The sequence below is a fragment of the Arachis stenosperma genome, chromosome 6, assembly GCF_014773155.1.
Source record: "Arachis stenosperma cultivar V10309 chromosome 6, arast.V10309.gnm1.PFL2, whole genome shotgun sequence".
NCBI lineage: Eukaryota > Viridiplantae > Streptophyta > Magnoliopsida > Fabales > Fabaceae > Arachis > Arachis stenosperma.
In genome coordinates, this window is record NC_080382.1 from 64,569,901 (window position 1) to 64,595,769 (window position 25,869).

Genomic DNA, 25,869 nt, shown 5'->3' on the forward strand with positions numbered 1-25,869 from the left:
TTTGCTGCACCATGATAATGAGCTAAGGATTCAACTCAAAACTACTGACTCCGATGGAGGGTATACAGATACTACTCCCATATGAAGCAGTAGTGGGGTTAGCATATGACCCCAGAGTCCTTCTGGACTGTTCATTTCCACTTAGGTCCATGATGGAGAAAGGGAGATGTTGTGAATTGGAGATTCAAGTAGTATAATTTTTTTAAAAAAAAAGAAATTAAAAATAAAATAAAATAAAATAAAATAACATAAATGAAAAATGAGTGAGGATTTTCGAAAAATGAAGAGAGAAAAAAAGTGGTTAGGAAGTTTTGAAAAAAAATGATTTTTAAAAATTTTAGAAAGGATATGATTTGAAAAAGATATGATTTTTTTTTAAAACTTGAAAACTAAGATAAGATAAAATTTTGAGATTGAAATCTGAATTTTTAAAATAAATTTCGAAATATTTGCTTAAAATAGTTAGAAAAGATATTTTTTATTTTTGAATTTTATGATGAAAGAGAAAAACACACAAAAGGCACAAGACTTATAATTTTTAGATCTAATTCTCCTTGTTTTCGAAAATTTTGTAGGAAAAATACCAAGGAACACCAAACTTAAAAATTTTAAGAACAAAACACAAAGAAAACTCAAGAACACTTTGAAGACTCACAAGAACAACAAGAACATGAAGATAGAACACCAAACTTAAAATTTTTAGAAAACCACAATAAAATTTTCGAAAACTAAAGAAAAATTAACAAGAAAACACCAAACTTAAAATTTGGCACAAGATTTAATAAAAAAAAATTATTTTTGAAAAATATTTTAAAAAGGAAAACTCAAAGGGGCACTATTCCCAAGAAAATAGACACATTTAACAAATGCAAGGATTGAACAGATAAAAACTATTTTTTGATGACAGAAACACAAAGGACACCAAACTTAAAACATGCAACTAGACTCAATGAGAAACTAACAATTAATAAAGAAAAATAATATTTTTGAAGAAAAAAAATTTTAAAAGGAATCATAAAAGATGCAATTCTAGTGACTCTTGATGACAAGTCATCTTAGCCTAGTTTTACTAGTCTTTTTCTTTGTCTTTCATTAGGTTTTATGCACTTTCTTGAGCCACAAGTAAGCCATTTGGGTGGAATTTCATGTTTCCTTAGATTCAATCAACCATGAATGAATTGATGCATTTTCATGAGTTTTTGTGCCATAATTACTTATATGTCAAGAAGAAGAAGAACTCTCATGATTATAGCATAGCTTTGATGCAATTGTTGATTGATGATAGATGGAAAAAGGCTTGGAAGAAGGTTGAAGAAAGAGGCAACAAGAAGGCCATGAAAGGAAGCAAAGGAAAGCAACGTTGGAGCCAAAGTTGGTGCTCCAACGTTGTTGGAAACGTTGCTCCCTACAGCCTGAAGGGGTATACTTCCAACGAGAATAACTTGGGCTACAGAGCTCCAAATGAGGTGATTCCAAAAGCATTGGAAAATAGGAATCGAGAGCTTTCAAGCATATATGGCACTACATGGTGGATGATGAGCGGATAATTTATACGCTTTTTGGCATTGTTTTTAAGTAGTTTTTAGTAAATTCAAGCTACTTTTAGGGATGTTTTCATTAGTTTTTATGTTAAATTCACATTTCTGGACTTTACTATGAGTTTGTGTGTTTTTCTGTGATTTCAGGTAATTTCTGGCTGAAATTGAGGGACTTGAGCAAAACTCTGAAAAAGGCTGACAAAAGGACTGCTGATGCTGTTGGAATCTGACCTTCCTGCACTCAAAATGAATTTTCGGGAGCTACAGAACTCCAAATGGTGCGCTCTCAACGGCGTTGGAAAGTAGACATCCAGAGCTTTCCAGCAATATATAATAGTCCATACTTTATTTGGAAATGGATGACGTAAAGTGGCGCTCAACGCTCAACGCCAAGTACATGCTGCTGTCTGGAGTTAAACGCCAGAAACACGTCATAACCCGGAGTTGAACGCCAGAAACACGCTATAACTCGGCGTTCAACTCCAAGAAAAGCCTCAGCTCGTGGATAGATCAAGCTCAGCCCAAGCATACACCAAGTGGGCCCCGAAAGTGGATTTATGCATCAATTACCTACTCATGTAAACCCTAGTAGCTAGTCTAGTATATACAGGACATTTAACTATTGTATTAGACGTCTCTCTTGACCACGTTTCATCTTTGGTCTCAGTTTTGTTTTATTATTCATCTTAAGAGGCTATTGATCACGTTTTGGGGGGGGGGGGGGGGGGGGCTGGCCATCGGCCAGCCTGAACCTTTCACTTATGTTTTTAATGGTGGAGTTTCTGCACACCATAGATTAAGGGTGTGGAGCTCTGCTGTACCTCAAGTTTCAATACAATTACCATACTTTCTATTCAATTCTCTTTATTCTTATTCCAAGATATACATTGCACTTCAAACTTGATGAATGTGATGATCCGTGACACTCATCATCATTCTCACCTATGAACGCGCGTGACTGACAACCACTTCTGTTCTACTTTAGACCGGGCACATATCTCTTAGATTACCCAACAGAATCTTCGTGGTATAAGCTAGATAGATGGCGGCATTCATGGGGATCCAGAAAGTCTAACCTTGTCTGTGGTATTCCGAGTAGGATCCCAGGGATCCGGAAAGTCTAACCTTGTCTGTGGTATTCCGAGTAGGATTCCGGTATGAATGACTGTGATGAGCTTCAAACTCCTGAAGGCTGGGCGTTAGTGACAGACGCAAAAGAATCAAGGGATTCTATTCCAACCTGATTGAGAACCGACAGATGATTAGCCGTGCTGTGACAGAGCATTTGGACCATTTCACTGAGAGGATGGGATGTAGCCATCAACAAGGGTGATGCCTCCAGACGATTAGCCATGTAGTGACAGGGCATAGGACCATTTTTCCGAGAGGATGAAAAGTAGCCATTGAAGACGGTGATGCCCTACATACAGATTGCCATGGAAAGAGTAAGAAGAATTGGATGAATGTAATAAGAAAGTAGAAATACAAGAGGAGCACAGCATCTCCATACGCCTATCTGAATTCCCACTATGATTTACATAAGCTTTCTATCCCTGTTTATTATTAATTTGAACTCATCATAACCATTTCTGCCTAACTGATTTACAAGGTTAGCTTGCTTCATACCAACAATCTCTGTTCGACTCACGTAAGGTATTACATGACCCAGTAACTTGCTGGTTAAGTTGAACGGAGTTATGATCACACCAGGGATTATTAAGATCCCAATCATCACACCATGACTCTTTGGGGTATTTTTGATTTCATACAAATAAAAGAGACCAACTTTGAGGATCACAATTTCGTCACCAAGTTTTTAGCGCCGTTGTCGGGGATTGTTCGAGTTGGACAACTGACGGTTTTCTTTTCAAAAATCTTTTTCAAAATTTTTCTTTTATTTTTCGTTTTCCAAACTTTATTTTCAAAAAAAATAATAAAAATACAAAAAAATTCATAAAATCATAAAAATAAAAATATTTTGTGTTTCTTGTTTGAGTTGAGTCAACTTTTAAGTTGGTGTCAATTGCATGCTTTAAAAATTTTTCTTGCATTTTTCGAAAATTCATGCATTCATGGTGTTCTTCATGATCTTCAAGTTGTTCTTGACAAGTCTTCTTTTTGTTAGAGTCCATGCATTAAAGATTTCTAAGTTTGGTGTCTTGCATGTTTTCTTTGCATTAAAAATTTTTCAAAAATATGTTCTTGATGTTCATCATGATCTTCAAAGTGTTCTTGGTGTTCATCTGACATTCTAGTGTTCTTGCATGCATCATGTGTTTGATCCAAAATTTTTAAGTTTTGGGTCATGTTTGTGTTTTTCTCTATCATAATTAAAAATTCAAAAATAAAAAAATATATCTTTTCCTTATTTTTCTCATAATTTTCGAAAATTTGAGTTGACTTAGTCAAAAATTTTCAAATTAGTTGTTTCTTACAAGTCAAATTTTCAATTTTAAAAATCTTATCTTTTCAAAATCTTTTTCAAAAATTATATCTTTTCATTTTTTCTATTTTTCGAAAAATTCAAAAATCTTTTTCTTATCTTTATATCATATTTTCAAAATTACACTAACAATTAATGTGATTGATTCAAAAATTTGAAGTTTGTTACTTTCTTGTTAAGAAAGGTTCAATCTTTAAGTTCTAAAATCATATCTTTTAGTTTCTTGTTAGTTAAGTAATTTTAAAAATTAAATCTTTTTCAAACATATCTTTTTATCTTTTATCTTATCTTTTTCAAAAATTTTATCTTTTTCAAAATTTGATTTCAAAATATCTTATCTAAACTTCTTATCTTCTTATCCTTCCAAATTTGATTTTAATATCTTTTTCAACTAACTCTTTGACTTTGTGTTTGTTTCTTATCTTTTTCAAAACCACCTAACTACTTTTCCCTCTCTAATTTTCGAAAATATCTCATCCCTTTTTCAAAAATTCTTTTTAATTGTTTTAAATTTTAATTTTAATCTTATCCTATCTTTAATTTTCGAAAATATTAAACTCTTTTTTAAAAAAATTATTTTTGAATTTTCTATCTCTCCTCTCTTATTCTATTTAATTATTTAATTACTAACACTTCTCTTCACCTCTCTCCATCTAAATATCCGAACCCACTTTTCTACATTCTTCTCCCCTTTCTTTTTCTACTAACATAAAGGAATCTCTATACTGTTGATGATTGGATTTTTGACGGTTTAGAATTTCTCAAATAAAATCTCGTCGAAGTATAGTTTCTAAACCAAGCAATAATCCTTTCATGCAAAAAGTTGTTTGTCACTAAAACAAACCCCTAAATTTATAAACCGAAGTATTCAAACCTCGGGTCGTTCTCCCTAGAAATTACAATAAAGTGTCTTGTTATTGGTTTGAGTTGTTTTGGGGTTTTGATAAGAGGCATGAAAGTAAATGGCAATGAAAATAAACTAACAACTATAAAAGGCTCTTGGTAAGGTGTGAGAACTAGAAATCCTATCCTAGTTATCCTTCTCAATTGTGATGAGAATTGTTCATTGCTACCACTTAGTTAACCCTTACTAGATAAAGGAAAGTCAAGTGGATGAATTGACTTGAGCCACAAGTCCTAGCCAACTCCCAAGGAAAGACTAGCTTTAGTGCACTCCAAACCAATTAGCAATCTCTCCAATTATCAATCAACAAAGGAATTAGATAACTCAAGTGTCACTAATTACTCTACCTAGGCCAAGAGGAACAAAATCTATACTATATCTAGAAGAGGCATTTCAACAAACACATAGAGTGCAATAGAAGTAAACATTATTAAATGCAAGAATTAAAGGAATCTACAACTACAAAAATAAGAGATCAACAATAGAAAAGCAAAGAAGACACATTTATTATGAATTACCTCTTATTGAATTGGAAGAATGTAGAAGGAACAATACTAGATCTACAACAAAATATAAGAACAACATAAAGGCAATTACAACAAAAGAGTAGAAGAAGATGAATCTAACAACAAAGAATTGAAATGTAGAAGTAGAAGAAAGCAAAGATTAAAATCTAGATCTAAGAACTAAACCTAATCCTAATCCTAATTCTAGAGAGAAGGGAGAGCTTCTCTCTCTAGAAACTAACTCTAACTAATCCTAATGTGTGTGTAATGAATGGAATCCCCCTTTGCTCTTCAATCCTTGGCTTTAAATAGCCTCTTTGGCGCCAAAGTTGGTTAGGATTGGGCCCCACAACCCTTCAGAATTCGTTGGCCACGTTTTCATTAAAAAATCATAAACCAACACCGACGCGTACACGCACATCACGCGTACGCGTCCATGGGGCATTTCGCAGGTGCGCGCGCGCGTCCATGGGCGAGTTCAACTTCTTTGACTTTTCATGATTTTTTCCACTTTGCATGCTTTCCCTCTTCACTCCTTTGATCCATTCCTAGCCTTTTCAATCTAAAATCACTAACAAACATATCAAGGCATCTAGTGGGATCAAAGGGAGATTAAAACCATCAAATTAAGGGTCTAAAAGCATGTTTTCACATCTAAGCACAAATAAGGAGACAATCACAAAACCATGCTATTTCAATGGATAAATGAGGGTAAAAGGTTATAAAATCCCCTAAAATCAATACAAGATAAACCGTCAAAATGGGGTTTGTCAACTGTGACATAGAGGATTCCTCTTCTTTTCTTGTTTTCTTCTCTTTCATATGAGAAGGAGCAAGGAAAAAGATACTCTTATTGAAATTGATCCTGAACCTGAAAGGACCCTGAAAAGGAAACTAAGAGAAGCTAGATTACAACAATCTAAAGGTAACCTTTCAGAAACATTAGAACAAGAGAAGGAGATGGCAGCCGCACCCAACAACAATAATGCAAGGAGAATGCTTGGTGACTTCACAAAGCCAACGTCCAAATTTGATGGAAGAAGCATCTCCATTCCTGCCATTGGAGCCAATAATTTTGAGCTTAAGCCTCAACTAGTTGCTTTAATGCAACAGAACTGCAAGTTTTATGGACTTCCATCTGAAGATCCTTACCAGTTTTTAACTGAGTTCTTGTAGATTTGTGAGACTGTTAAGACGAATGGAGTAGATCCTGAAGTCTACAGGCTCATGCTTTTCCCTTTTGCTGTAAGAGACAGAGCTAGAATATGGTTGGATTCACAACCTAAGGATAGCCTGGACTCCTGGGATAAGCTGGTCATAGCCTTCTTGGATAAATTCTTTCCTCCTCAAAAGCTGAGCAAGCTTAGAGTGGATGTTCAGACCTTCAAGCAAAAAGATGGTGAATCCCTCTTTGAAGCTTGGAAAAGATACAAGCAGCTGACCAAAAGGTGTCCATCTGACATGTTTTCAGAATGGACCATATTAGATATATTCTATTATGGTCTATCTGAATTTTCAAAAATGTCATTGGACCATTCTGCAGGTGGATCCATTCACCTAAAGAAAACGCCTGAAGAGGCTCAAGAACTCATTGACATGGTTGCAAATAACCAATTCATGTACACTTCTGAGAGGAATTCCGTGAATAATGGGATGCCTCAGAGGAAGGGAGTTCTTGAAATTGATGCTCTGAATGCCATATTAGCTCAGAACAAAGTGTTGACTCAGCAAGTCAACATGATTTCTCAAAGTCTGAATGGATGGCAAAATACATCCAACAGTACTAAAGAGGCAGCTTCTGAAGAAGCTTATGATCCTGAGAACCCTGCAATGGTAGAGGTTAATTACATGGGTGAACCTCATGGAAACACCTATAATTCATCATGGAGAAATCATCCAAATTTCTCATGGAAGGATCAACAAAAGCCTCAACAAGGCTTTAACAATGGTGGACGCAATAGGCTGAGCAATAGCAAGCCTTTTCCATCATCTTCTCAGCAACAGACAGAGAATTCTGAACAAAACACTTCTAATTTAGCCAATCTAGTCTCTGATCTGTCAAAGGCCACTTTCAGTTTCATGAGTGAAACAAGATCCTCCATCAGAAATCTAGAGGCACAAGTGGGCCAGGTGAGTAAGAAAGTCATTGAAACTCCTCCCAGTATTCTCCCAAGCAATACAGAAGAGAATCCAAAAGGAGAGTGCAAGGCCATTGATGTAATCAACATGGCCGAATGCACAAGGGAGGAGGAGGACGAAAATCCTAGTGAGAAAGACCTCCTGGGACGTCCCTCAAGCAAGAAGGAGTTTCCTATTAAGGATCCAAAGGAATCTGAGGCTCATATAGAGACCATTGAGATTCCATTAAATCTTCTTCTGCCATGCATGAGCTCTGAAGACTATACTTCCTCTGAGGAGGATGAAGATGTGACTGGAGAGCACGTTGCTCAATATTTAGGAGCTATCATGAAGCTGAATGCCAAGTTGTTTGGTAATGAGACTTGGGAAAGTGAACCTCCCTTGCTCATTAATGAACTAGATACCTGGATTCAGCAAATTTTACCTCAAAAGAGATAAGATCCTGGCAAGTTCTTAATACCTTGTACCATAGGCACCATGACCTTTGATAAAGCTCTATGCGATCTGGGGTCAGGGATAAATCTTATGCCACTCTCTGTAATGGAGAAGCTGTGGATCATTGAGGTACAACCTGCCTTGTTCTCATTACAATTGGCAGACAAGTCATTGAGACAAGCTTATGGAATAGTAGAGGACGTGTTAGTAAAGGTTGAAGGCCTTTACATCCCTGCTGATTTCATAATCTTAGACACTAGGAAGGAAGAGGATGAATATATCATCCTTTGAAAACCTTCCCTAGCTACAGCAGGAGCTGTGATAGATGTCAACAGAGGTGAATTAGTCCTTCAATTGAATGGGGACTACCTTGTGTTTAAGGCACATGGCCATCCCTCTGTGACAAAAGAGAGTAAGCATGAAGAGCTTCTCTCAGTTCAGAGTCAAGAAGAGCCCCCACAATCAAACTCTAAGTTTGGTGTTGGGAGGCCACAACCAAACTCTAAGTTTGGTGTTAAGACCCCATATCCAAACTCTAAGTTTGGTGTTGGGACTATACAACATTGACCTGATCACCTTGTGGCTCCATAAGAGCCCACTGTCAAGCTATTGACATTAAAGAAGCGCTTGTTGGGAGGCAACCCAATTTTATTTATCTAATTTTTATTTTATTTTATTTTATTGTTATTTTGTGTTTTATTAGGTACATGATCATGTGGAGTCACGAAAAAAATATAAAAATTAAAAACAAAATCAAAATCAGCAGAAGAAAAATCACACCTTGAAGGAAGGACAGACTGGCGTTCAACGCCAGAACAGAGCATGAATCTAGCGCTGAACACCAAAAACAAGCAACATTCTGGCGTTTAAACGCCAGGAATGTGCCTTAAGAAAAGCTGGCGCTGAACGCCAGTAACAAGCATGAAACTGGCGTTCAACGCTAGAAACATGCTACATATGAACGCCCAGAACATGCTTTACATGGGCGTTGAACGCCCAGAACGTGCATCACCTCGGCGTTTAAATGCCAGAATGGTATGCAAAGGGATTTTACATGCCTATTTGGTGCAGGGATGGAATTCCTTGACACCTCAGGTCTACAGGATCACCTCAGGATCTGTGGACCCACAGGATCCCCACCTAACATATTCTCACCTTACCTCCTAATCCTATAACACTCTTCCCCATGTCACACTTCCCAAAACCCTTCACCAATCACCTCAATCTCTCTTCCCCATCACCTCTTCACCACTCACATCCATCCACTCTTCCCCATAAACCCCACCTACCTCCAAAATTCAAAAATCTTTCCCACCCAAACCCACCCTAAAATGGCCGAACCTACCCTCTCCCCTTTCCCTATATAAACCCCTCCATTCTACTTCATTTTCACACAACACAAATCCCCTCTTCTTCCCCTTGGCCGAAACACCATCTCTCCCTCTCCTCCATATTTTCTTCTTCTTCTTCTTCTCTTCTTTCTTCTCTTGCTCGAGGGCGAGCAATATTTTAAGTTTGGTGTGGTAAAAGCATAAGCTTTTTTTTGTTTTTCCATTACCATCAATGGCACCTAAGGCCGGAGAATCCTCTAGAAAAAGAAAAGGGAAGACAAAAGCTTCCACCTCAGAGTCATGGGAGATGGAAAGATTCATCTCCAAAAGCCATCAAGACCACTTCTATGATGTTGTGGCAAAGAAGAAGGTGATCCCTGAGGTCCCTTTCAAGCTCAAGAAAAATGAGTATCCGAAGATCCGACATGAGATCCGAAGGAGAGGTTGGGAAGTCCTAACCAACCCCATGCAACAAGTCGGAATCTTAATGGTTCAAGAGTTCTATGCCAATGCATGGATCACTAGGAACCATGATCAAAGTATGAACCCGAGTCCAAAGAATTATCTCACAATGGTTCGGGGGAAATACTTAGATTTTAGTCTGGAGAATGTGAGATTGGCGTTCCACTTGCCCATGATGCAAGAAGATGTACGCCCCTACACTAGAAGGGTCAACTTTAATCAAAGGTTGGACCAAGTCCTTATGGACATATGTGTGGAAGGAGCTCAATGGAAGAGAGACTCCAAAGGCAAGCCAGTCCAACTAAGAAGACTGGACCTCAAGCCTGTGGCTAGAGGATGGTTGGAGTTCATTCAACGCTCCATCATTCCCACTAGCAACCGATCTGAAGTTACTGTGGATCGGGCCATCATGATTCATAGCATCATGATTGGAGAGGAAGTAGAAGTTCATGAAGTCATCTCCAATGAATTCTACAAAATAGCCGAAAAGCCCTCCACCATGGCAAGGCTAGCTTTTCCTCACCTTATTTGCCATCTATGTTACTCAGCTGGAGTTATCATAGAAGGAGACATCTCCATTGAAGAGGATAAGCCCATCACCAAGAAGAGGATGGAGCAAGTAAGAGAGACCCTCCACGGTTCTCAAGAGATGCATGAGGAAGCTCATCATCAAGAAATCCCTGAGATGCCTTAAGGGATGCACTTTCCTCCCAATAACTATTGGGAACAACTCAACACTTCCTTAGAAGATTTGAGCCACAATGTGGAACAATTAAGGGTGGAACATCATGAGCACTCCATCATTCTCCATGAAATAAGAGAAGACCAAAGAGCACTGAGGGAGGAGCAACAAAGGCAAGGAAGGGACATAGAAGAGCTTAAGGACATTGTTGGTCCTTCAAGAAGAAGACGCCACTAAGGTGGACTCATTCCTTGTTCTTATTTCTTTTTGTTTTTCGGTTTCTATGTTATGTTTATCTATTTTTTGTGTCTCTACTTCATGATCATTAGTATGTAGTAACCATGTCTTAAAGCTATGAATAAAATCCATTAATCCTTCACCTCTCTTAAATGAAATATGCTTTAATTCAAAAGAACAAGAAGTACATGAATTTCGAATTTATCCTTGAATTTAGTTTAATTATATTGATGTGGTGACAATACTTTTTGTTTTCTAAATGAATGCTTGAACAGTGCATATTTTTTATTTTGTTGTTTATGAATGTTAAAACTGTTGGCTCTTGAAAGAATGATGAACAAAGAGAAATGTTATTGATGATCTGAAAAATCATGAAATTGATTCTTGAAGCAAGAAAAAGCAATGAAAAACAAAAGCTTGCGAAAGAAAAAAAAATGGCAAAAAAAATATATAGAAAGAAAAAGAAAAAGCAAGCAGAAAAAGCCAATAGCCCTTAAAACCAAAAGGCAAGGGTAAAAAGGATCCAAAGCAAAAGAGTGTGCCTAAGAGCTCTGGACACCTCTAACTGGGGACTCTAGCAAAGCTGAGTCACAATCTGAAAAGGTTCACCCAGTTATGTGTCTGTGGCATTTATGTATCCGGTGGTAATACTGGAAAAACAAAGTGCTTAGGGCCACGGCCAAGACTCATAAGTAGCTGTGTTCAAGAATCAACATGCTTAACTAGGAAAGTCAATAACACTATCCAAAATTCTAAGTTCCTAGAGAGGCCAATCATTCTAAACTTCAAAGGAAAAAGTGAGATGCCAAAACTGTTTAGAAGCAAAAAGCTACAAGTCCCGCTCATCTAATTAGAATTAATATTCATTGATATTCTGGAATTTATAGTATATTCTCTTCTTTTTATCCTAATTGATTTTCAGTTGCTTGGGGACAAGCAACAATTTAAGTTTGGTGTTGTGATGAGCAGATAATTTATACGCTTTTTGGCATTGTTTTTAAGTAGTTTTTAGTAAATTCAAGCTACTTTTAGGGATGTTTTCATTAGTTTTTATGTTAAATTAACATTTCTGGACTTTACTATGAGTTTGTGTGTTTTTCTGTGATTTCAGGTAATTTCTGGCTGAAATTGAGGGACTTGAGCAAAACTCTGAAAAAGGCTGACAAAAGGACTGCTGATGCTGTTGGAATCTGACCTTCCTGCACTCAAAATGGATTTTCTGGAGCTACAGAACTCCAAATGGCGCGCTCTCAATGGCGTTGGAAAGTAGACATCTAGAGCTTTCCAGAAATATATAATAGTCCATACTTTATTTGGAAATGGACGACGTAAGGTGGCGCTCAATGCCAAGTACATGCTGCTGTCTGGAGTTAAACGCCAGAAACACGTCATAACCCGGAGTTGAACGCCAGAAACACGCTATAACTCGGCGTTCAACTCCAAAAAAAGCCTCAGCTCGTGGATAGATCAAGCTCAGCCCAAGCATACACCAAGTGGGCCCCGGAAGTGGATTTATGCATCAATTACCTACTCATGTAAACCCTAGTAGCTAGTCTAGTATATATAGAACAGTTAACTATTGTATTAGACGTCTCTCTTGATCACGTTTCATCTTTGGTCTCAGTTTTGTTTTATTATTCATCTTAAGAGGCTATTGATCACGTTTTGGGGGGGGGGGGCTGGCCATTCGGCCATGCCTGAACCTTTCACTTATGTATTTTTAATGGTGGAGTTTCTGCACACCATAGATTAAGGGTGTGGAGCTCTGCTGTACCTCAAGTTTCAATACAATTACCATTCCTTTCTATTCAATTCTCTTTTATTCTTATTCCAAGATATACGTTGCACTTCAAACTTGATGAATGTGATGATCCGTGACACTCATCATCATTCTCACCTATGAACGCGCGTGACTGACAACCACTTCCATTCTACTTTAGGCCGGTCGCATATCTCTTAGATTACCCAACAGAATCTTCGTGGTATAAGCTAGATAGATGGCGGCATTCATGGGGATCCGGAAAGTCTAACCTTGTCTGTGGTATTCCGAGTAGGATCCCGGGGATCCGGAAAGTCTAACCTTGTCTGTGGTATTCCGAGTAGGATTCCGGTATTGAATGACTGTGATGAGCTTCAAACTCCTGAAGGCTGGGCGTTAGTGACAGACGCAAAAGAATCAAGGGATTCTATTCCAACCTAATTGAGAACCGACAGATGATTATCCGTGCTGTGACAGAGCATTTGGACCATTTTCACTGAGAGGATGGGATGTAGCCATCAACAAGGGTGATGCCTCCAGACGATTAGCCATGCAGTGACAGCGCATAGGACCATTTTCCCGAGAGGATGAAAAGTAGCCATTGAAGACGGTGATGCCCTACATACAGCTTGCCATGGAAAAGAGTAAGAGAATTGGATGAATGTAATAAGAAAGTAGAAATACAAGAGGAGCACAGCATCTCTATACGCCTATCTGAAATTCCCACTATTGATTTACATAAGTATTTCTATCCCTTTTTATTTTCTGTTTATTATTAATTTTCGAACTCATCATAAACCATTTAATCTGCCTAACTGAGATTTACAAGGTGACCATAGCTTGCTTCATACCAACAATCTCTGTGGGATCGACCCTTACTCACGTAAGGTATTACTTGGATGACCCAGTACACTTGCTGGTTAAGTTGAACGGAGTTATGATCACACCAGGGATTATTAAGATCCCAATTCATCACACCATGATCTCTTTAGGGTATTTTTGATTTCATACAAATACAAAGAGACCAACTTTGAGGATCACAATTTCGTCCACCAGTGGACATAAAAATTGAGGGAGAAAACTACCCCGAAAAGTGCATAAACAAACATGACACCAACCTGTAGTAAGGCCAGCTGACCTCTGCACCTTCGACGGAGTATAACTCGTGCTGTGGAGCTCCAAATGATGCGCTTCTAATGGCTTTGGAAAGTAGACATTCAAGGCTTTCCAACAATATATAATAGTTTGGGGTGAACAGCACGTTCAAGCTTCCGAAACTGGAAATGTTCCCAACGTTTGCGCCAACGTTTGCCTCAAACTTGAGGTCAAACGTTGGCACCAATTGAGCATAGAGGAGCACCCCTGATTGATGCCTTGGAAGAGCCACGTTTGCGTCAACGTTTGCCTCAAATGTTGGGCCAAACGTTAGCTAGAAGAGAAGCAAGGGAAGGGCCACGTTTGAGCTCACGTTTGACCTCAAACGCTGGCTCAAACGTGGATGGCAGCAGAACATGGCCGAGCTGCAAAATTGGCACATGAATGCGTTTGAGTCAATGTTTGCCTCAAACGTTGACTCAAACGTAAACCCCCAAGGCCCAAGTTGCAAACGGATTTCTTCCCAACACCAAGAGCAATCAACAGAGGCTTTTGTCAACCCAATTCCATCAAGAGCAAGGGCCCAATTCAAGGCTTGAAGATCATTTGAAGAAAGTGTATAAATAGCTTAGAATTTAAGTTTTCGGGGAGCTTTTCTTTTTGGAGCTTTTCCTTTTGGAGATTTCCTTTAGAATTTTCATAGTACTCACAGTAGAGAGCTCACTTTACATTTTGGTTGTTGCTTTTAGAATTTGAGAGTTCCTGGGAAGGAGAATTGAATTCTCTTCTTCTGGTTTGTTTTTGTTTTCTTTTCTACACACTTTGTTTGAATCTTGGGTGTTGGGAATTGAAGAAATTCTGTTTCAATCTCACCTTGAGATCGCCCTGTTTGATTTACTGCACTCTTTAAGAAATTAGCATTTGAATTCCTTTCTTCTACTGTTTTATTTTAACTTCTCTTGCAATTGTTTTTTTGAAATTGGATCTAGGAAGGCATTGAGATCTAGACTTGGCTATCTAGTCTCTTGAGTCCTGAGATCTGTGTTTTTTCAATTTTAATTTCCTTGTTGAATGCTTCACCAAGCTTATTTACATTTCTGTTTGAGATCTAGTTTAATTGAATCCATCTTCTCCTCTTCCGTTTGTTTAATTTTACTGTTCTTTGTTTAATTTCTGCAATCCCACATCCCTGACCCATTTACAATTCAAGCAATTTAGATTTCTTGCACTTTAAGTTTCTGCAATTTACATTTCATGCAATTTAAGATTCAGCTCTTTTTCCTTTTGTTCCTTTAATTTCTTGTAATTCACCCACTCCCCTTTACAATTCCTGCAATTTAGTTTCGGTCAATTATAAATCACTCAAATCAACTCTTGTTTGCTCGACTAAATCAACCACTAACCTAAAATTGCTCAATCATTCAATCACTGTGGGATCGACCTCACTTTCGTGAGTTTTATTACTTGATGCGACCCGGTACACTTGCCGTTGAGTTTTGTGTCGAACCGTTTTCTACACATCAAGTTTTTGGCGCCGTTGCCGGGGATTGAAATAGATTGACAATGATTAAGTAAGGTGGTGGTCTAGATTAAGCACTTTTTCTTTGTTTTTGTCTATTTTCTTTATTTCTAACTTGCACACTAACTGTTTGAGACTTTGTCTCTACTAATTCTCACAACACTCAAGCTACAGAGTGCTCTATATATCTTTGCTGTTTTGGTTGTATGACATAAACCAGGAGAGAGTTCTCCACCTCTGGAATTTCTGAAGAAGAGCACCAAGAAATGGAGGAGACCGGAAGGAAGTTCACAGTAAGAGGAGAAAAGCTAAGGCACTATGATTTTCAGCCTCTATGATCAAAGAACAAGATGTCAAGCTAGTGACAATAAAGAAGCGCTTGTTGGGAGGCAACCCAACCTGAGGTAGTTTTCTTTCCGTAGCTATTTCAATAAAGAGGCTAAGTAACTTTATCTATATTGCAAGGAGTTAAGTTTGGTGTTGCACACCAAAACAAAGGGAGAATAAAGAATGCTAAGTTTGGTGTTCCACCAAAAATCTCATTTAAAAACACATTCTCACCTTCTGCATAAAGGGTTGCTAGCTCTAAGCAATCAGAGAAACTACTTAACCAATGTCTATTTTCTAGTTTTTAGTCTTATTGCCTTTAGCAAAGAAAAAAGAGTTCCACATATGGTCAATTTGATGCATGAGAACTATTGGCAAGGTACTAAATTTGGTGTTCTCACACCAAAGTAAGTTCAAAAGCCCACAAATAATTCATGCATGCTAACCATTTTTCAAGTGCTTGGGGAACAAGCAACTTTCAAAGTTTATTGTAGGCAGTCACTTGAATCTAAGGAAGGATTAAGCACCATCAACCAAAGAGACAAAGAGGGATGCAAAGATCAACAATGGTGCTAAGAAGGAGTGAAGCAAGTAAACTCTAAAAGGTTGTATTGTTAAGTGATTGTCTTATATTCAAAACTGCTATGATTGAAAGTGATATTGTACCCCTGTTCAGTATAATTTCCTTGTAGTTCAATAACTAAGATGTTTGGTATATCATAGTACCATACACTTGAAAATTTGCTTGCACTCGAGGATTGGAAAAATATAAATAGAAAACATTTCTTTGATGAGAAGGATTGAAGAATAAAAAATTCATCTTGAGGTAAGCAAAAGATTAAGGGAAGTGGTGGTTCTGGTTGTATGAATGTGTATTGAGGTTGCATGTTTGTGAAAACCTGCATGGGAGCTCATAGGCAGGAAATAGAGTTCAAAGAAGTATTGTGGAGATTCTCAAACATCTTTTGATCCAAGAAACAGCAAAAGAAAACAAAAGAAAAAAAATAAAAAGAACATGGCCCAAGGCTCTGAGCATCAATTACTAGGCAAAAAAAAAAGAAACAAGAACTCAAAGAGTTACTAGCCTAGTAAATGCTTGTGGTCGAATTGTGTCAAAGATAGAGGCTTGAGCAAGTAAATCCTCAGGGGTGCTTTAACACTTAATACCTTAAAACCAACTGGTTTCGGAGTATTGATTGAAAGCTTATCTAAAGAGCCGCTTTGAGACAGGACACTTAAAGTCAAGACCGAAACACATAAACTATAAGCTGCTTCAAGGTGATTATCTATAAAGAGATCTCCACAGTATTATTTGGGTGAAAGTCCTAAGACCTAAGACTTCCAAGATGTGGGGACTAGTAAACACTGAAGCCCTTGCATAAACATATGATTTAGAGTTCACCCCACTGTCAATTAATCACTTCACTCACAGAGCATTACAAGTTACTCTTCAATCCATTTTAATTGAAAGAACCTTTGAGCATAATTCTTTTCTTGCTTGGGGACAAGCAAGGTTTAAGTTTGGTGTTGTGATGACAAGTCATCTTAGCCTAGTTTTACTAGTCTTTTTCTTTGTTTTTCATTAGGTTTTATGCACTTTCTTGAGCCACAAGTAAGCCATTTAGGTGGAATTTCATGTTTCCTTAGATTCAATCAACCATGAATGAATTGATGCATTTTCATGAGTTTTTGTGGCATAATTGCTTATATGTCAAGAAGAAGAAGAACTCTCATGATTATAGCATAGCTTTGATGCAATTGTTGATTGATGATAGATGGAAAAAGGCTTGGAAGAAGGTTGAAGAAAGAGGCAACAAGAAGGCCATGAAAGGAAGCAAAGGAAAGCAACGTTGGAGCCAAAGTTGGTGCTCCAACATTGTTGGAAACGTTGCTCCCCACAGCCTGAAGGGGTATACTTCCAACGAGAATAACTTGAGCTACAGAGCTCCAAATGAGGTGATTCCAAAAACATTGGAAAATAGGAATCGAGAGCTTTCCAAGCATATATGGCACTACATGGTGGACATAAAAATTGAGGGAGAAAACTACCCTGAAAAGTGCATAAACAAACATAACACCAACCTGTAGTAAGGCCAGCTGACCTCTGCACCTTCGACAGAGTATAACTCGTGCTTTGGAGCTTCAAATGATGCGCTTCCAACGGCTTTGGAAAGTAGAGATTCAAGGCTTTCCAACAATATATAATAGTATGGGGTGAACAGCACGTTCAAGCTTCCGAAACTGGCAATGTTCCCAACGTTTGCGCTAACGTTTGCCTCAAACATGAGGTCAAACGTTGGCACCAATTGAGCATAGAGGAGCACCCCTGATTGATGCCTTGGAAGAGCCACGTTTGCGTCAACGTTTGCCTCAAACGTTGGGCCAAACGTTGGCTAGAAGAGAAGCAAGGGAAGGGCCACATTTGAGCTCACGTTTGACCTCAAACGCTGGCTCAAACGTGGATGGCAGCAGAACATGGCCGAGCTGCATAATTGGCACACGAAGGCGTTTGAGTCAACGTTTGCCTCAAACGTTGACTCAAACGTAAACCCCCAAGGCCCAAGTTGCAAACGAATTTCTTCCCAACACCAAGAGCAATCAACAGAGGCTTTTGTCAACCCAATTCCATCAAGAGCAAGGGCCCAATTCAAGGCTTGAAGATCATTTGAAGAAAGTGTATAAATAGCTTAGAATTTAAGTTTTCGGAGAGCTTTTCCTTTTGGAGCTTTTCCTTTTGGAGCTTTCCTTTAGAATTTTCATAGTACTCACAGTAGAGAGCTCACTTTACATTTTGGTTGTTGCTTTTAGAATATGAGAGTTCCTGGGAAGGAGAATTGAATTCTCTTCTTCTGGGTTGTTTTTGTTTTCTTTTCTACACACTTTGTTTGAATCTTGGGTGTTGGGAATTGAAGAAATTTTGTTTCAATCTCACCTTGAGATCGCCCTGTTTGATTTACTGCACTCTTTGAGAAATTAGCATTTGAATTCTTTTTTTCTACTGTTTTATTTTAACTTCTCTTGCAATTGTTTTTTTGAAATTGGATCTAGGAAGGCATTGAGATCTAGACTTGGCTATCTAGTCTCTTGAGTCCTGAGATCTGTGTTTTTTCAATTTTAATTTCCTTGTTGAATGCTTCACCAAGCTTATTTACATTTCTGTTTGAGATCTAGTTTAATTGAATCCATCTTCTCCTCTTCCGTTTGTTTAATTTTACTGTTCTTTGTTTAATTTCTGCAATCCCACATCCCTGACCCATTTACAATTCAAGCAATTTAGATTTCTTGCACTTTAAGTTTCTGTAATTTACATTTCTTGCAATTTAAGATTCAGCTCTTTTTCCTTTTGTTCCTTTAATTTCCTGCAATTCACCCACCCCCATTTACAATTCCTGCAATTTAGTTTCAGTCAATTACAAATCACTCAAATCAACTCTTGTTTGCTTGACTAAATCAACCACTAAGCTAAAATTGGTCAATCCTTCAATCCCTGTGGGATCGACCTCACTCCCGTGAGTTTTATTACTTGATGCGACCCGGTACACTTGCCGGTGAGTTTTGTGTCGAACCGTTTTCCGCACATCAACTCTAAACCAAAAAGACAAATTTTTCCTAATCTAAGTAACAAGATAAACCGTCAGTTGTTCAAACTCAAACAATCCCCGGCAACGGCGCCAAAAACTTGGTGCACGAAAATTACACTCACACTATGTAATTCCACACAACTAACCAGCAAGTGCACTTGGTCGTCCAAGTAATACCTTACGTGAGTAAGGGTCGATCCCACAGAGATTGTTGGTTTGAAGCAAGATATGGTTATCTTATTATTCTTAGTCAGGATACCAATAGGGTTCTTTAGCCTCAATTGTAAAAAGTGAAAGAGCATGAAATGAATAATTGTTACGCAGTAATGGAGAGTGTGTTGGAGTTTTGGAGATGCTTTGTCTTCTGAATCTCTACTTTCCTACTGTCATCTTCTTCACGCACGCAAGGTTCCTTCTATGGCAAGTTGTGTGTTGGTTGATCACCGATGTCAATGGCTACCATCCGTCCTCTCAGTGAAAATGGTCCAAATACGCTGTCACCGCACGGCTAATCATCTGTCGGTTCTCGATCATGTTGGAATAGGATCCATTGATCCTTTTGCGTCTATCACTACGCCCAACACTCACGAGTTTGAAGCTCGTCACAGTCATCCAATCCCTGAATCCTACTCGAAATACCATAGACAAGGTTTAGACTTTCCGGATTCTCAAGGATGTTGCCAATAGATTCTAGCTTATACCACAAAGACTCTGATTAAGGATTCCAAGAGATACTCATTCAATCGAAGGTAGAATGGAGGTGGTTGTCAGGCACGCGTTCATAGGTTGAGAATTGTGATGCGCATGCATCATTGCCTACTTTTAGTAGTCATTTCAGTAGATTTCTGTTTAGTTTTCATACAAATATTGCCAATATATGAGTAATAGCATGAAAAATCTCTGCATGAAACAAAATCTCAAGCATAGGTGAATTTTAGCTAATATACAGGGTAAATATGATAAAATAGATCACACTAAGTGAAGTTTTGATTTTGAGTATTATTAGCACACTTAGTATATAAAGATCATATTGTATGTTACCTGATGCACTTTGTTTGTTTGATTTCAGGCCAAAAGAAGTAGAGAAGAGCCACGTTAGTGGCTACGTTAGTGCTACTAACGTGGGCACTAACGTAGAAGGAAGAAAAGTTGGAACGTTAGTGGGAACGTTAATGGCATCAACTTTGAAGAAGGAGCAGCGTTAGTGGCAAAAGTGAGTGCCAATAACGCTAACGAAGGGCAAGAAGACCCACGTTAGCTTCCACGTTAGTTACATTAACGTGGGAACTAATGTGGAAGGAAAGAAAAATGCCAACGTTAGTGGAAAAAGTGAGTGCCACTAACGTTTGCGAAGCAAAAAGACCCACGTGTTAATGGCCACGTTAACTACATTAACGTGGTAGTTAACGTGGAAGGAAAGGGAGATGCCAACGTTAGTGGAAAAATTGATCTCCACTAATGTTTGCGAAGCAAAAAGACCCACGTTAACGGCCACGTTAACTACATTAACGTGGTAGTTAACGTGGGCAAAAGTCTCACCTGGCAGCCTGACCATGCCTTCGTCAAATAAGAATAACTTGAGCCACAAAGCTCCAAATGAGGTGATTTCAAAGGCATTGGAAAGTAAGATTTCAGAGCTTTCCAAGCATATATGGCACTACATGGTGGACACTAAATTTGAGGGAGGAAACCTGCCCTGAAAGTGCAAAGATGAACATGGTATCAACCTGTAGTAAGGCCAACTGACCTCTTCACCTTCAAAGAAGTGTAACTCGAGCTGTAGAGCTTCAAATGATGCGCTTCCAACGGCGTTGGAAAGTAGACATTCAGGGCTTTCCAAAGATATATAATAGTCTATAGTGGGCATGAAATTGAACCACAAAAAAGGCATCTTTTAAGCCCCAAAAACACCAACTGGGTAGTAAGTGCAACGTTAGCCACAATAACTTTAGCACTAACGCCACACTTGTAGCGTTAGTGTGGCTAACGGCAGCACTAACACTGCACCTGGACCTCAACTTGATTCACTTCTCTCTCAAGTCCACTTCAAAGCTCAAGCAAGCAAGCCCACAATTGTCAACCAATCAAGGCCACAAGAAGCATCTAGAATAGGAATTTTCATTTATTTGTAATTTGCTTTTAATTTCATTTTGTAATTTAGGAGAGCCTATATAAAGGCCTTAGTCTTTACATTCTAAAAAGGAGGAACAGAGAATTAAAGGAAGAGGGAGAGAGTGAAGACCAATTCGAACTTCTGTGAATTGGCACACTCCAGGGGAGTGGGTCTTCGTACCCCTCCCCTCCACCACTCTTCTTCCTTTTCTCTTCTTTTCTTCCTTAGGAGTAGTTTTGTTTTAGTTGTAATTTTCATTTATGAACTTTGAATTTCATTTTCAGTTTTAGTCTTCATCTTTACTTTTCTGCACTTTCTTTCTTTTCTATTTTGGGTAGAGCAATGATCAACTAACTCTTTTCATTGGGTTAGAGAGCTCTATTGTGATTTAATGGATCAATTGTAGTTTTTATTCTTCTTTTTCTTTCTTTTCTCTTGATTTTACTAGAGAGCTTTCGATCTTCATCCAATTGGGTAATTGTCTCGGAAGAGAAATTGCTCATACTTGGGTTTCCTCTGAACCTTGGAAGAGGAATAAGGAAATCATGCTAGAAATGCTCTCTCACATTGGATTAGGTTGGGGTTGGATGGATATTGTGACATTTAATCCTACCAATACTTTGATCTATGAATGTGTGTGGTATAATCAGTGACCAAACTTCATCTCTTTCCATGAGTAATTAAATCAAGGAATTGGGAAATTGTTCAAGCTTAGAGAGATTGGATTGCCAAGGAATTGGGATCCAATCACTTAAGATTGCCAAGGAGATCAATGAATGCATTGATTGAGGAAGAGATGAGAATGAACTTGATCCGGAGGATTGCAATATCTCTTGATCCCAATGTTCATTTTATTTTTAGTTCTTACATTTACTTTTTTTGCCATTTTACTTTTCTGCACTTTATTGCTTCCGTTACTTTTATGCCATTTACATTTCCTTGTTCCTTATCACTTCAATATGATTCGTCTAACTAGGATAATCAATTAACCATTGATTGCTTAATCCGTTAATCTTTGTGGGATTGGACCTCACTCTTTTGTGAGTTATTACTTGACGACAATTCGGTATACTTGCTGAAGGGAGATTTGTTGAGAGACAAATTCCCATGCATCAAGTTTATGGCGCCGTTGCCGGGGATTGATTTTGAATCAACAATGATTAAGTTGGAAGTTCACTAGATTGAGCATTTTTCTTTTTCTTTATTTGTTTATTTGATTCAGTTAATTTCCTCCAGTTTGTTAGTTTCTTCCTCATCCCCGTTACCCTCTCTGTTTTCTTTCGTTCTTTGCTAATTACAATTCTGCTCACTAACCCACTAACTGTTTGATAATTTGTATCACTCACACTAACAATTACTCTAACAAGAATAATCTCTTCATTTTATCTCTTGCTGTGTGTTTTGTTAGTTGTATGACAGGGAGAAGAGAGGGAGCTTCAACTTCCTTCGATTCAGAACCTAAAAGAACCCTCTAGAGACTAAGGAGGGAAGCAAGAGGGAAAGGAATTGTTGGTGCTGAGGAAGAGGAAGAGTACTTTGAACCCAACATGGAAGAGAATTTGGAAAACAATCATGAAGAAGAAGCTCACAACCATGCTAGAGAAGGCCCTGCAAATCGTGCTGGGCAAGAAAGGAGAGTTCTAGGCTCCTACATCAATCCTAATCCAGGAAACTGTGGAAGTAGCATCCAGAAGCCCACCATACATGCCAACAACTTTGAACTAAAACCCCAGCTCATCACCCTTGTTCAAAACAATTGTTCATTTGGAGGAAGTGCTCAAGAAGACCCCAATCAACACCTAACCACCTTCTTGAGATTTTGTGACACTATGAAGTCTAATGGAGTCCACCCGAATGTCTATAGGCTGCTCTTGTTCCCTTTTTCACTCTGGGACAAGGCATCCAAATGGCTTGAATCCTTCCCAAAGGAGAGCTTAACAAATTGAAAAGATGTGGTGAACAAATTTTTGGCAAGATTCTACTCCCCTCAAAGAATCAACAGGCTGAGAGCTGAGGTGCAGACTTTCAGGCAGCAAGATGGTGAGACTCTCTATGAAGCATGGGAGAGATTCAAGGATTTAACAAGAAGATGCCCACCAGAAATGTTCAATGAATGGGTTCAACTTCACATTTTCTATGAAGGACTTTCCTATGAGTCAAAGAAGGCCGTAGATCATTCATCAGGTGGCTCCCTAAACAAGAAGAAAACCATTGAAGAAGCCATCGATGTCATTGAAACAATTGCTGAGAATGACTACTTCTATGCCTCCGAAAGAAGTAACACTAGAGGAGTAATGGAGCTGAACCACATGGATGCATTGCTAGCTCAAAATAAGATGATCACCAAGCAGCTAGCAGATCTTACTAAGAAGGTGGAGGAAAACGAAGTTGCAGCAGCCATCACTTCATCACCAGCTCAAGAAAGAGTGAATATAGGAGAAGAAGGTGACTGGGAGCAAGCCAACTATGTTGGAAACTCACCTAGACAAATCCATGATCCATACTCTAAAACTTATAACTCTGAATGGAGAAATCACCCTAACTTTGGGTGGGGAAATCAACAAGACCAAGGTCAAGATCAAAGACGCCACAACCTCAATTCCAACAACAATGCAACTCACCAACACACCTCATAAAGATTCTATCAACACCCACCTAACCAACCTTCTCAACCACCTAATCTCAACCCACCATCTCTAATAGATGATAGACTCTCAAAGATTGAGGCTCTACTTGAAAACTTATGCAGAGAAGTCCAAGACAATAAGGTGTTTAAGGAAGAAGTGAGAGCCAATATCAGAAACCAAGGAGAAAACATCAAGAGATTGGAGTCCCAAGTAGGGTATCTATCTCAACAAATTCCCAAACCCACTGATGGCTTTCCCAGTGACACAGAGAAGAATCCAAGGGGAGAAACAAAGAAAGTAAGGTGGAAGGAATGTCAGATGATAACCACAAATGATGAGAGGAGTATGAATGGAGTAGAACACCTCCATGATAATCAAAAGGAAAACCAGAAAGAAATAAGCCATGTACTTCAACCCATACTCAAGGAAGAGCTGAAGAAGAAGGAGGTATTGAACCCATATGCACCTTTTCCCCAAAGGCTTAAAGGTGGTGTAGCAGGGAGAATGTATTCAAGGTTCTTCGATATATTTGCATCTCTTGATGTAAATATACCATTCATTAAGGCCCTCCAACAAATGCCTTTCTACATCAAGTATATAAAGGAGCTACTAGCCAGAAAAAGTCCATTGAAGAGTGGACAAATAATAAAGATGAACAGGGATTGTAGTGCTCTCATTCAACCAGGGCCACTCACAAAGAAGAAGGATCCAGGGAGTTTTCACATTCCCTGTACCATAGGAGAAACAAAGATTGACAAAGGGCTTTGTGACTTGGGAGCAAGCATCAACTTAATGCCCCTCTCCCTCATGAAGAAGCTCCAAATCAATGAACTAACTCCTACTGATGTAATTATCGGAATGACTGACAAAACTCAAAAACAGGCAATAGGAGTAGTTGAAAATGTGCTAGTGAAGGTTGGGAGCTACTATCTCCCCACAGACTTTGTTGTCCTGGAAATGGATGAGAATCCTATTTACCCCATTATTCTGGGAAGGCCATTCCTAGCCACAGCTAGAGCACTCATAGATGTAGAGCGAGGAGAGTTAGTGTTGAGAATACATGACGAGCAGCTCACTTTCAATGTCTTCAAATCATGGCAAGAAGCAAGTCAAGAAAACAAAGAATCAAGAGAAGAGCATAATGAAGCATTGATGCAAGAAACAAGCAGTGAAGCACAAACAACACAATTGGAAACCCCATTGGTTGGAAAGCCATATATTCAGGAGGAACCACATTCAGAGGTAACTCAAAGGGAGCTGAGCCCACCAGAGTCATGCAAAGCCAGCAACAAGGATCCCTTAAAGAAAGAATCTATAGAAAGCAAGACAGCATCAAGAGAAACAAGGAGGAAAGTACCTAGAAGATGGAAAAACAAGAAGATCCCTATAGAGGATTTCTCCCCGGGAGATGAAGTGATCTCTGCTCACTATCCAACCATCCCACCTCATCTTCCTACCATCCCATCTCAGCTACCTCAAGTGTACACCATCAACAAAATCTTGTCCTTAGAGCATATGGAGCTTATCAACAAAGCCAATGGATATATGTTCACTGCAAGGGAAGAAGACTTCAAGCACTATCAACCACCTTGACAAGGACCAAACGTCAAGCTAATGACGCTAAAGAAGCGCTCCATGGGAGGCAACCCATGTTCTATGCCCTCTTCCTTTAATTTCTAATAGTAGTAATAAGGCAAATTTCATGGATTTTTAAATCAATTTTGACAACCAATAAAAGACTCCTTTACATGCAGTGTATAGTGCATAATAAGTTTGGTGTTCAAGGCACACCAAGTGGGCTTGAACACACTTTATGAGGTAAAATTATTCCCCAAACTTGTTGCACCATTTGATCCCAAACAAGTTTGGTGTACCAACGTTGCATGCATGGGGGGTTTAGTTGTTGATTGATTTGCATTCATGGAAAGCATTTAGCCATTTAAAAACAAAAGAAAAAGATATTTTTTGTTAGCTAGCTCACACTTTAAATTTTCCCACCAAAAATTTCAATTAACCATTTGCAATTTTTCTTCGTGTATAGGGAATCAAAGAGGACATTGATGGTACTTGATAGGACAATTAAGGAAGGGAGATTCGGTCACGATACCAAGGAAATCTCACACTTGTCTTCAAGGGAAATATCCTTGGAAGTGTGCCATGCAACATTGGGA

General features: G+C 38.6%; 1 non-coding gene across 1 annotated transcript; it reads right to left on the bottom strand.

The window, feature by feature from the left end:
- Nucleotides 1–23,071: 23,071 nt before the first annotated feature.
- On the bottom strand, nucleotides 23,072–23,179 carry LOC130937477 (small nucleolar RNA R71). The gene has a single exon (XR_009068696.1). It is a non-coding gene; the product is annotated as a small nucleolar RNA R71 (small nucleolar RNA).
- Nucleotides 23,180–25,869: the final 2,690 nt, after the last annotated feature.